The following is a 12,419-nucleotide window of genomic DNA, read 5'->3' as shown; positions in this document are numbered from 1 at the left end:
GAGAGACAGACAGACAGACAGACAGACAGAGAGGGGGGCAGGGGGGATGAAGGTGGACTAACGAAATCAAGCCACAACCAACCCCTAGCCGCCAATCACTGCCGACGACGAACTGTGGAGAAATGCAAGCATGTTATTCCTCACACCTCCTCCTCTTCCTGTGCCCCCCCTCCCCCCTCACGCCCCACCCACCCACCCTCAAGCCCCTTTCCCTCCCCCCCCCGCACACCCCCCCCCCCCCGCACCCCCACCAATCCCCTTACCTTCTATAGTCTCATTCTGAGAGGTGGGACGACGTTGTATGGGGTAGGATGTGTTCACAAAATAACGACTGGCATTGAGAGGAAGAGCAGCGATAGTTGAGAAGACAAGAAGACAAACAAAATAGTGAGTGCAAGACGAGGAAATAAAGAAATAGGGAGAAATAGAGGAGTTAGAGACAGAGCGGGCGAAGAAGTAGAAGAAGAAGGAGAAGAAGAAAGAAGGACGGAAAGAAAGAAAGAAGAGGGAAAGGAGGAAGAGGAAGAAGACGAGGAAGAGAAAGGAAGAGGAGAAAGATGGGGAGGAGGAAGAGGAGTAGGCGGAAGAGGGGAAGGATGGGGAGAAGAATAAAAGAAAAGAAAAAAAGAAAAGAAAAAAAAAGAACAATTTTGCCACTGAGGAATAGAAAACAAAATCCCGAAATAAAAACCCATAAACAGCAAGAGCGCGCGCGCGTGCACACACACACACACACACACACACACATCACATCACATCACGTCACATCACACGATGCGATAGAACAATAGACTGCGGGCCAACTATAAAAAAATAAATAAATAAATAAAAAAAAGAAGAAGAAGAAAAGAAAGAAAAAAGGTTTGTCACACCGACTCCCTGAATAAATCATCAGATAATATCATGAAGTGTCCAATTTCCCCTCATGACAAGCAAAACAACAATGGTCTCTTGGTGTGGGTCTGATTCCAAGGTGTCCAGCTTGATTCTACAGCGATAACAATCCGTGGACGAACAAAAAAAAAAAAAAAAAAAAAAAAAAGGGGGGGGGGGGGGCGTGGACGGGGGGCCAGGGGGTTGGGAGGAGAGATTCACATGATGAACACTCGTTCTTCTTCTTCTGACTTGGTCGAGCAAATGTTGAAAATGGTCCGTCACGTGGATTTCCCTGGTTCAGTTTTTAAATAAACGCCTTCTTCTCTGTGTGTCTACAATTGTTGTCCAATGTACTTCTGGAATTTCTGATGGTTAGATATGTATGTATGTGTGTGTGTGTGTGTGTGTGTGTGTGTGTGTGTGTCAGAGAGAGAGAGAGAGAGAGTCTGCATTATTCTTCTTCTTACTGGTAGTAGTAATGGCAGCAGCAGCAGTAGTAGTAGTAGTAGTAGTAGCAGCAGCAGCAGTAGTAGTAGTAGCGAGGGAAGAGGAGACATGAAAACCACAACTGGATCGAAATAGTGTCGTTGTTGAACAAAACCACTTTGAAGCTATCACGTGTGATAAGAAAACTCTGGCTTTTCATTCATTGGATTTGTTTTTGTTTCTTCTTCTTCTTCTTCTTTTCTTTCTTCTTTTCAATTCTTTCTGTCGCATCATGTCATGAATACATTCTGCTGTACCCTCACGCAGCCCACAACCTTGCTGCACACATTCAAGATCTTTTTTGACTCACTTGTGTAAACAAAGTGAGTATGTTTTAACCCGGTGTTCGGTTGTCTGTGTGTGTGTGTGTGTGTTGTGTCCGTGGTAAACTTTAACATTGACATTTTCTCTGCAAATACCCTGTCAGTTGACACCAAATTAGGCATAAAAATAGGAACAATTCAGTTCTTTCCAGTCATCTTGTTTAAAACAATATTGCACCTCTTGGATGGGCACAAAAAAAAGAAGCCTAATTATATGCAAACTGCATTTACTGTTATATTTATATTTTTTTGTATTCTCTAAACGTGGCACTTTGATCTGATATTCTGACACAACAAGAGCAGTCATTATTATCATTTTTTTTTTTGCTCAAACAGGAACTTCTTTTGCTAAGCATGGAAGTTTTATTTATTTTTTAAACGTTTTGGTGCAGATATTAAAAAAAGGGAAATTACTCTGTAATTAATGCTAGGGGACTTAATTTGCCAAAAGTAAGTCTTGAAGGCCTTGCCTCTCTTGTTTTTTGTTGTTGTTTTTTTTCTTTTCTTTCTTTCTTTCTTTTTTTTTTGTGTGTGTATTATTGCTGTTCATTTCTCTCTTTCTTTCTTTTCATCAGTACAGCAGCAAGGCTAGATAATGTAAAGAACAAAGGGATTCAGTCTTTTTCGTTGGTAAGCACCTAAACAGTTCAACGGAAGGGCAAAGAAAAAGTGGACATGCATTGTTATTTGCTGTTGTTGTTTTCTGCTGCTTCTGCTACTAATACTGCTGCTACTGATGTTTCTACCCTTTTTTGATCCTGCTCCTGCTCCTGTTACTTCTACAACTGTTGCTACTTCTTCTCATGCTGCTACTACTACTGCAATAATAATGAGAAGAAGAAGGAGGAGGAGGAGAAGAAGGATATTAACAAGGATTATCACGAGTACGACGACGACGATGATAATCATACTGATGATAATAACGATGACGGTGATGATGATGTTGATGTTGATGTTGCTGATGATGGTGATAACTATGAAGATTATGATGATGAGGATGGTGTGTTAGCCTATTTACAACACTTATATATATATATATACCAAGAGGTCAAATCTTGCTAGCCCTGATTAACCCTGAAATGACCCCAGAGGAGTAAACTTCATCTAGTCAGAACTGACCCCACCCCCACCCCCACCCTCTTGTCAGAGGGGGGGGGGGGGTCATTCTGGGCTAGGCAAGAAAGAAACGCCACCCGGCAGTGAATCTGGTTCAGTTAGATTCGATGCAGCTGTGTAAAGTAGAGCTCCCCCATGTTTGTATCTGTTAAGTTATCATGAGGGGAGAAAGGAGTGGGTCAGTAAAGGCCAGCCCAGAACAAACGCCTTTACTTTTTCTTCTTCTTCTTCTTCTGCGTTCGATGTTTTTTTGGCTGCGTCAGACGGTCACCCCTGTCGCCACGATGTAACCCACGGTCTTCTCCAGGTCGTGGCGGTCTCCCCAAAGCTGCGCCTGTAGCTCTGTGCCCCCTGGCCAGGTTTGACGCCGTAGAGCTTCATGGGTTGGGCAGTGTTGGAGGATGTGTTCAGGGGTCTGGGGTCCAGTGCCACATGGACACTCATCAGTGTGGGCGATCTTCGTACGGTGAAGGCGACTCAGTAGTCGGCAGTGGCCAGTTCTCAGTCTGAAGAGGACTGTCTGCTGGTGTCTCTGGAGCTGGTGGATTGGATCGACACCACTGTTTGCACCCAGCCTTCTCTTCCACTGGTTCTGGTATCGGTTGTGGATGATGGTCCTGGCCTCTCTGTAGGTCACGGGGTGGCTGAACTGCTTCATTTTGCTGCCTGCCTTGGAGAGAGCATCGGCCTTTTCGTTCCCCGTGACCCCACTTTTTCAATAGCTTTTGTTTTTCCCTTTCTTTCTTTCTTTTTTTATGTTTGGGACACATTTTGTTTTAATAACTAGAATGAAAACTTTACATGAAATATGTGTTGAAGTTGTTTTTTTGTTTTTTTAATTAAACAAACAACAAAATCCATCAAAGGAAACATTATATTTGTATTTGTATTTCTTTTTATCACAACAGATTTCTCTGTGTGAAAATCGGGCTGCTCTCCCCATGGAGAGCGCGTCGCTACACTACAGCGCCACTCTGTCTGTTTCTTGTATATTTTTCCTGCGTGCAGTTTCATTTGTTTTCCCTATCGAAGTGAATTTTTGTACAGAATTTTGCCAGTAAAAACCCTTTTGTTGCCGTGGGTTCTTTTACGCGCGCTAAGTGCATGTTGCACACGGGACCTCGGTTGAACGTTTCATCCGAATGACTAGCGTCCAGACCACAACTCAAGGTCTAGTGGAGGGGGAGAAAATATCGGCAGCTGAGCCGTGATTCGAACCAGCGCGCTCAGATTCTCTCGCTTCCTAGGCGGACGCGTTACCTTTTATCTGCGTCGCTTGTTTGTATGTCTCTAGATACAGCATAAAAGAAGATTAGCCCCCCCCCCCCTCATACACCCTCAACCCCCCCCCCCCCCCCCCCACTGCCCCCCCCCCCCCCAAAAAAAAAAAAAAAAAAAAAGTCAAGGAGTCAAAGACAACGTTTTCAACAGCTTGACTAAACCCGCAACTAAAAAAAAAAAAAAAAAAAACAAAAAACAAAAAAAAAAACCCATTGGAGTTACTTGAAGCAAGCCCAGAATGACCCGGGAATGAAATTCAGCAGGAGGGGTAGTTTGGGGTTGTAAACACCGGATCTGTCGTCACTCAGGTGAAGACTGATTTGCCCCCACCACCACACCACCCTTAGGCCACACACACACACACACACACACACAGGTACGCTTCAGTGGTTTGTGTTTAATGAAAACCCGTGGACGCATTGTTCGTGTGTGTCTGGGGGTTAGTTTGTATGATGAGGTATCATACGGTGAAGAGTTCTGAGAAGTACGATCTGTTGTTTGTTGTCGATGTTGTTGTTTGTTATGGTTGTGTGTTTTTGTTATGGTGTTGTCTGTGTGTGTGTGTGTGTGTGTGTGTGTGTGTGTGTGTGTGTGTGTGTGTGAGAGAGAGAGAGAGAGAGAGAGAGAGAGAGAGAGAGTATGTGTGCGTTGTTGTTTTTGTTTTGTTGTTCTTGTTTCTTTTCTGGTGGAGGCGGTTTGAGATGATAAGACGATGATGATGATGTTGATTCTTATTGTTGTTATTGTTATTATTGTTGTTATCATTATTATCATTATTATTGTTGTTGTTGTTATTATTGTTCTTGTTCGCCTTCTTCTTCTTCTTCTTCTTCTTCTTATTATTATTATTATCATTACGAGCAGCAGTAGTATAACGTTTCAATTCAGATATTTTCTTCTTTTTTTTTCATAAGTAAACCTCTTAAAGATCAGTACAAACCTAGTTTAACCTGCTAACAAACAATATCAAGACACCGAAGTGTCAAAACAAGCATTATTTGTGTAAATTATCACAGAGCATTCTAACATAAACAACTGGGCGGCATTTTCCAACGACCCTCTACACATTCCACCTCAGTCCCGACATTAATCAGAAGCCACAGTATAGCTATCGATGTAACACGTAACCTACGTCAATATATCAGGACACACCGGCGCCTGCGATTTCGGCACTATGTGACCGTTTATACGACGGCTGAACATCGCTACCTGCACTATAACATAAAAGGGAAATAAGGCGGCCTTCTGTTTTGCTTTTCTTATATTATTTATTTGTTGATTTATTTATCGTTTATACGACGGCTGAACATCGCTACCTGCACTATAACATAAAAGGGCAATAAGGCGGCCTTCTGTTTTGCTTTGCTTATATTATTTATCTGTTGATTGATTTATCGTTTATACGACGGCTGAACATCGCTACCTGCACTATAACATAAAAGGGCAATAAGGTGGCCTTCTGTTTTGCTTTGCTTATATTATTTATCTGTTGATTGATTTATTATCGTTCATACGACGGCTGAATATCGGTACCTGCACTATAAAAAAAAAAAAAAAAAAAAAAAAAAAAAAACCGGCAATAAGGCGGCCTTCTGTTTTGCTTTGCTTATATTATTTATCTGTTGATTGATTTATCGTTTATACGATAGCTGAACATCTCTACCTGCACTGTAACACAAAACGGCAATAAGGCGGCCTTCTGTTTTGCTTTGCATATTTATTCATTTGTTGATTGTTTTATCTATTTTTTTGTCCCAACATCCGCACCGTTTTATATCATTAGAACAGCAGCAACAACAACGCCGACGACAACAACCTTCTTCTTCCTCTTCTGTTCTCCTTCTTCTTGTTCCATTTCTTTTTCTTCCCGGTGCTAATAGCCTACAGTCTGGGGAACACACACACACACACACACACACACACATCGCAAATTGCAAAATTATTTTTAGACAGCAGAAAAAAGCATGGTTTTTCTTAGGATTCTCTGAGATTAATAAGTGCCATTAGTCATGGTCTTTTTTGTTTGTTTTTTGTCTGTGAGACATACAGAAATGTCAATTTCTAATTAGTAATAGCAATCATCATTATGATAGAAATGATAATAATCCAAATAATAATAATAATATCATACATTTTCAGTCTAATATCATCATCGTAGATGAACAGACTATAAATGAATCAACGAACATTGTCTGCGGACGGGCGTGTCCATAATCTTAGCGCGAACGGCCTTTTGCAGACAAACATTAAATCATGCATTCAAGCAGGGAGAGAGAAATGGTGTTGCTCTTCGCGCTCGCCGCAATGTGACCTCGGTTCGGTTCAGTTCAGTTGAGTTGCGCAAAGGAGGCGTCCGTGCGTCCGTCAGTGCGTTCGGATAAATCCATATACGCCACGCCACTTCTCCTACGCGGATGCCTGACCAGCAACGTAACCCCAACGCGTTTAGTCCGGTCCTGAGGCATAAAAAAGATTAATGATCAATTAACTAAAAGAATGAATACATGAATGAATGAATAAATAAATAAATGGTTGAATAAATGAATGAATGATTAGATAAATAAATACATGGCCGAACAGATAAATAAATATATGAATGAATGAATGAACGAATAAATGAATGGATTAATGAATGAATGATAAATAAATGAATGAATAAAATGATAAATAAATAAATAGATAAATGAATAAATAATAGACAGAAGGAGAGTGCAGAGTGGTGAGTGACAGCCAAGTCTATGGTGCAGTTGATTGTTGAATGTTTGCATTGAGTGGGATTGGAAATGAATCTTGCTTCTGATAAGCAAAGGATGGTTATTTCCAACCAAACGCATTATATCATTTCGGTTTTTATTTTTGTTGTTGTAATTATTGTTCTCGACCTTGTCTTCAATTAAAAGAAAAACATAAAATTTATTGTCTGGTTCTCATGCAGTTTCACACAACGCTAAACCATTGTTTGTTAGATGATGCAGTTTCACACAACGCTAAAGCATTGTTTGTTAGATGATGCAGTTTTACACAACGCTAAAGCATTGTTTGTTAGATGCAGTTTCATTCAACGCTAAGGCACTGTTTGTTAGATGCAGTTTCACACAACGCTAAGGCATTGTTTGTTAGGTGATGCAGTTTCATACAACGCTAAAGCATTGTTTGTTAGGTGATGCAGTTTCACACAACGCTAAACTATTGTTTGTTAGATGATGCAGTTTCACACAACGCTAAGGCATTGTTTGTTAGATGATGCAGTTTTACACAACGCTAAAGTATTGTTTGTTAGATGATGCAGTTTTACACAACGCTAAAGCATTCTTTGTTAGATGATGCAGTTTTACACAACGCTAAAGCATTGTTTGTTAGATGATGCAGTTTCACACAACGCTAAAGCATTGTTTGTTGGATGCAGTTTTACACAACGCTAAAGCATTGTTTGTTAGGTGATGCAGTTTCACACAACGCTAAAGCATTGTTTGTTAGGTGATGCAGTTTTACGCAACGCTAAAGCATTCTTTGTTAGATGATGCAGTTTTATACAACGCTAAAGCATTGTTTGTCAGATGATGCAGTTTCACACAACGCTAAAACATTCTTTGTTAGATGATGCAGTTTTACACAACGCTAAAGCATTGTTTGTTAGGTGATGCAGTTTCACACAACGCTAAACTATTGTTTGTTAGATGCAGTTTCACACAACGCTAAACTATTGTTTGTTAGAGGATGTAGTTTCACACCACGCCAAGGCACTGTTTGTTAGATGCAGTTTCACACAACGCTAAACTATTGTTTTTTAGATGCAGTTTCACACAACGCGAAGGCATTGTTTGTTAGATGATGCAGTTTTACACAACGCTAAAGTATTGTTTGTTAGATGATGCAGTTTTACACAACGCTAAAGCATTCTTTGTTAGATGATGCAGTTTTACACAACGCTAAGGCATTCTTTGTTAGATGATGCAGTTTCATACAACGCTAAAGCATTGTTTGTTAGGTGATGCAGTTTCACACAACGCTAAAGCATTGTTTGTTGGATGCAGTTTTACACAACGCTAAAGCATTCTTTGTTAGATGATGCAGTTTTACACAACGCTAAAGCATTCTTTGTTAGATGATGCAGTTTTACACAACGCTAAAGCATTGTTTGTTAGATGATGCAGTTTCACACAACGCTAAAGCATTCTTTGTTAGATGATGCAGTTTCACACAACGCTAAACTATTGTTTGTTAGATGATGCAGTTTCACACAACGCTAAAGCATTGTTTGTTAGATGATGCAGTTTCACACAACGCTAAAGCATTGTTTGTTGGATGCAGTTTTACACAACGCTAAAGCATTGTTTGTTGGATGCAGTTTTACACAACGCTAAAGCATTGTTTGTTGGATGCAGTTTTACACAACGCTAAAGCATTGTTTGTAAGATTGTTTCACACAATGCTAAAGCATTGTTTGTAAGATTGTTTCACACATTGCTAAAACACTGTTTGTTAGATGCAGTTTGTCAATCACTACTAATTCTGAGTGCAGTTATGTAACTTCATTGTTGTGTAACACCTTATCTTTTCGTTATGTAACGTTTGCCCTGACGAAATCTGCACGATTGGTAATAGAAATAGAAAAAAAAGAAAGATACTCACCATATGTTGAATACTGTAAGAACATTGTATTAAATGATTATAGGGCTTAGCTATTGATCAGTCAGCCTAACCTCAAAGCCTGTGACATAGACATCGCTTCCTGGGAAACTGATGCCCTTGACCACTCTCGCTGGAGGATGCTGTGCTCTAGTGGCATAAAGACGTTTGAAAACAAGAGAACGCTGGCCATTAAGGAGAAGCGTGAGCGAAGGAAACAGGGCTCAACTTTTGGAGACGTTTTCCCTTGCAACACCTGCGGGAAGTGCTGCGCATCCAGAATCAGCCTCTTCTCCCGTATGAGGACACGCACCGACAGATAAGCCTGCCTGCCTACTCATCCGTCGGACCGATGGAAGACTCCATCATCATCACTGACCATTCGCCCTCTGAGTCAGGAAATAATGTGGGCAGCCTGCACAAAGACCTGAATTTCATCCAAGTTGTTGGAGCAGCACTTCCCAGTTGGTATCCCTGCTGTGGAGGTATACCCCTGATGAGTACGCCTGCTCCTCCACCAGTTTCAGTTTCAGTTGCTCAAGGAGGCGTCATTGCGTTCGGACAAACCATATACGCTACACCACATCTGCCAAGCAGATGCCTGACCAGCAGCGTAACCCAACGCGCTTAGAAAAGTTAGCAGAGCGTGGTTTCGATCCACGGACCTCTGGGTTATGGGCCCAGCACGCTTCCACTGCGCCACTCTGCTGTCCTCCACCAGTCACAGCATAGTTTTCCCCTGTGGTCTCAAAAACCAAACACCACAACACTTTCTCCAGACCTGTCCCCTCCTGAAGGGACTCAGAGACACTGTGTGGTTGACTCCAACCCTGCTAAACACCAAGCCCCCAATGGTTCCAGACAGGAATTGGAGAGGACGACGTCATTTATCAGGAGCCGTATTCAAGACGAAATTCATCTTGTCTCAAGGCAAGTTACCTGTGAAATGCTATGGACCTGCAGCACGCGAAGGTCAAGTCAACTTTGTATCAAGACACCCATCGTCTACAATAAAAAAAAAATTTAAATACCGGTGATTCCCTTCTGCGCATGCTCTTTTATTTCTCACCGCACGACAGTTCCAAGCACCGTCGAGAGAGATATCAAAATACGTGCTATCCGCAAAGCACGCCTGTTTTCCCTCAATGAAAACAACGCTACAAAAGGATTCGCTGTGTTTACTTTTGTTTCGTGGGCAGTCACCCTTAGCAGAAAGGAAGGGCAAATTCGCCTTTGGGTTTGGACACCCGCCTGCTTCATAAAGATACATAGCAAAACTACGTTTAATGTTTTCATCGTTAGATGCCATTAATAAACACAGCCGAAATAAGCATGGATGCATATAACATTTTGTGGGAAAAAATTGGATTGGTAAGTCAGTCAACTTGGGGACATTTTAAAACAAAATGAACTTCAACCTCTGTTGATTCATTGCAGATGGCCACAGTAGCTCAGAATGACATATTGCTTTGTAGCTGTATCTGCGTGTGTTTACTTCAGAAATTCCAAATCTAAATCTGGTCAAAATAAGTCTCAGGTGTCTGTTCAAATCAAACAAAAGGTATCGCTTTGCTATGTGATCAGAGATATAAATTCAATACGTATCAAATCTTTCGCTCGTTTGGATATGGCTTTTCCACTCCTGCCACCTACAGTCTATCACTCGTTGAGGAAGAATTTGCACAAATCTAATTTCATCCCCTACTCCTTGATAACCCCCATGCATGCCCAAGCCCAAGTTAACATAAAACAGATTCGTACATTCGATACCCAGTTTGGTTTGCCTCTTAAGTCTAAATCATACATCATATTGTAAGAAAAAAAAAAACAGTCAAGAGAGGGAGAGAGAGGGAGAGAGAGGGGGAGAGAGACCAAAGCAAAAGCAAAACAACAACAACAAAAAAACAAAAACAAAAACAAAAACAAAAAACAAACAATGTGACAGTATAGTCTGACCATACTTTCTCTGTTATTTATCGCTTTTCCGATCGCACAAGCATGACAGATCTTTTTCAATGCGAAGATCAATGCCAGACCTCCTCAGAGTTTACAGAAACTGTTTCACCGTGTCCTCATCTTCACTGGTGCACCGTTTGTGATCAAGGAAAGGGAAAAAGAATCAATCATCCGAACATAATGCCATTTTTGTAGAACTGGGCAATACCGCTGGATCAAGATTCGCGTTCGGACCGTTTACGTTTCTGAATGGCACAAGCAGACTAGCAGAGAAAACAGTGTGGAGAAGGAAACAATGTGCAATTCAGCCTAAGGATTCGTAGTTAGGGCAAACTGGCATTGATTGTAACGTACTCCAAACTTCGTGTGCGCACAGACATAGATATAACCAGACACAAGCGTACGCACCTTTACACTCTCTCTCTCTCTCTCTCTCTCTCTCTCTCTCTCTCTCTCTCTCTCTCTTTTCAAGTTTTGATTATCCTTTCACTCCTCTTGGAGTATGGAGGATTACTACGAAATAATTATTTCATGCCCAGATTGAATATTTCTAAATGCATAATGCAAACATACACAAACACACACACACACACACACACACACACACACATATATATATATATATATATATATATATATATATATATGTATGTATATATATATATATATATATATATATATATATATATATATATATATATATATATACGTTTTGGAAGTTTGGAAAAAAAAAGAAAAAAAGAAGAAAAACACTGGTCCAACATGGAGCAAAACTGAAACTGAGCTCTGAAAAAAAGGAAAAAAAAAAAAAAAAGAAAGAAAATCTCTGTTTCAACATGGGACAAAACTGAAACTGAGCTCTGAAAAAAAACACACCCCAAAACCAGAACAGAAAAAAAAAAAAAATTCTGGTCCAACATGGGACAAAACTGAAACTGAGCTCTGAAAAAAAAATCAGAACAAAAAAAGAAAAAAAGAAGAAAAACACTGGTCCAACATGGAGCAAAAAATGAAACTGAGCTCTGAAAAAAAGGAAAAAAAAAAAAAAAAAGCAAGAAAATAAAAACAACAACAAAAACAGAAGAAAAAAGAGAAAAACTCTGGTCCGACACATGGGACAAAACTGAAACTGAGCTCTGAAAAAAAAAAGAAAACGAAAGAAAAACTCTGGAACATGGAACCAGACTCCTCCTTCACTTCACTCAACTTCACTCCCCTTTCTTTTGTCTGCCACACTGTTGCCACGCTTTCGGCAAGACATCCAGGGATCTTCCTCCATTCATTCATTCTTTCATTCAATTGCCGCCCGCCCTACCAGACTTCTGAGTAGTGGTTGTAGTTTAGGACAGGGAAGAGCACAGAGACACACAGAGAAAGAATAAGAAGAAGAAGAAGAAAAAAAGAAGAGAGTACCGCGAGGGTGGTGGGCTAATTCGCAAGTGGAAAAGAAGTGTGAGTGATGCCAGAGTGGTTTGAAGGGATTGTCGCCCCTGCTGAGGTTTCGCTTTGTCGTCACTGAGAGAGAAAGACAGAGACACATAGAGAGAGAGAGAGTGAGAGACAGAGATACAGACAGACAGACATAGGGACACAAAGAGAGACAGGCAGAAAGAGAGGCAGACACAGATAGACATAGAAACACACACACACACACACACACACACACACACACACACACACACACACACACACACACACAGAGAGAAGTGTGTGTGTGTGTGGGTGGAGGGGGGAGGGGTTCAAGCTTTCAGC

At 40.9% G+C, this 12,419-nt stretch overlaps 1 non-coding gene across 1 annotated transcript; it reads right to left on the bottom strand.

The window, feature by feature from the left end:
- Positions 1-9,348: 9,348 nt before the first annotated feature.
- Trnam-cau (transfer RNA methionine (anticodon CAU)) lies at positions 9,349-9,420 on the bottom strand. Its single transcript has one exon. It is a non-coding gene; the product is annotated as a tRNA-Met (tRNA).
- Between the last annotated feature and the right edge of the window lie 2,999 nt (positions 9,421-12,419).

This window comes from Babylonia areolata, chromosome 10, assembly GCF_041734735.1.
Source record: "Babylonia areolata isolate BAREFJ2019XMU chromosome 10, ASM4173473v1, whole genome shotgun sequence".
Taxonomy (NCBI): domain Eukaryota; kingdom Metazoa; phylum Mollusca; class Gastropoda; order Neogastropoda; family Buccinidae; genus Babylonia; species Babylonia areolata.
Note: the sequence above shows the minus strand (reverse complement) of the source record. Positions and strands in the feature narration are given on the sequence as shown.